At 42.7% G+C, this 878-nt stretch overlaps 1 pseudogene; it reads left to right on the top strand.

The window, feature by feature from the left end:
• The first annotated feature begins 760 nt into the window (after positions 1-760).
• LOC126476197 (5S ribosomal RNA) lies at positions 761-878 on the top strand (annotated as a pseudogene).

Genomic DNA, 878 nt, shown 5'->3' with positions numbered 1-878 from the left:
GAATTAAGTCGGGTGATGCTGAGGGAATTAGATTAGGAAATGAGACACTTGAAGTAGTAAAGGAGTTTTGCTATTTGAGGAGCAAAATAACTGATGATCGTCGAAGTAGAGAAGATATAAAATGTAGACTGGCAATGGCAAGGAAAGCGTTTCTGAAGAAGAGAAATTTGTTAATATCGAGTATAGATTTAAGTGTCAGGAAGTCATTTCTGAAAGTATTTGTATGTAGTGTAGCCATATATGGAAGTGAAAAATGGACGATAAATAGTTTGGACAAGAGGAGAATAGAAGCTTTTGAAATGTGGTGCTACAGAAGAATGCTGAAGATTAGATGGGTAGATCACATAACTAATGAGGAGGTATTGAATAGAATTGGGGAGAAGAGGAGTTTGTGGCACAACTTGACGAGAAGAAGGGACCGGTTGGTAGGACATGTTTTGAGGCATCAAGGGATCACAGATTTAGCATTGGAGGGCAGCGTGGAGGGTAAAAATCGTAGAGGGAGACCAAGAGATGAATACACTAAGCGGATTCAGAAGGATGTAGGTTGCAGTAGGTACAGGGAGATGAAGAAACTTGCAAAGGATAGGGAAGCATGGATAGCTACATCAAACCAGTCTCAGGACTGAAGATCACAACAACAACAATAAATGCTGTATCTCTACGGACAGTGCTAATAAAACAAACTAAAAATAGTATTTCCAAGGAATAAATGACTTAGCCTCATGTAGCGGCTTAAGTACTGCCACTACTCCGTTCGGGCAACGGCCTTGCCACAGTGGTAACACCGGTTCCCGTCAGATCACCGAAGTTAAGCGCTGTCGGGCGTGACCGACACTTGGATGGGTCACCATCCAGGTCCCCATGCGCTGTTGCCA

The sequence above is a fragment of the Schistocerca serialis genome, chromosome 4 (genome assembly GCF_023864345.2).
Source record: "Schistocerca serialis cubense isolate TAMUIC-IGC-003099 chromosome 4, iqSchSeri2.2, whole genome shotgun sequence".
NCBI classification, from domain to species: domain Eukaryota; kingdom Metazoa; phylum Arthropoda; class Insecta; order Orthoptera; family Acrididae; genus Schistocerca; species Schistocerca serialis.
Note: the sequence above shows the minus strand (reverse complement) of the source record. Positions and strands in the feature narration are given on the sequence as shown.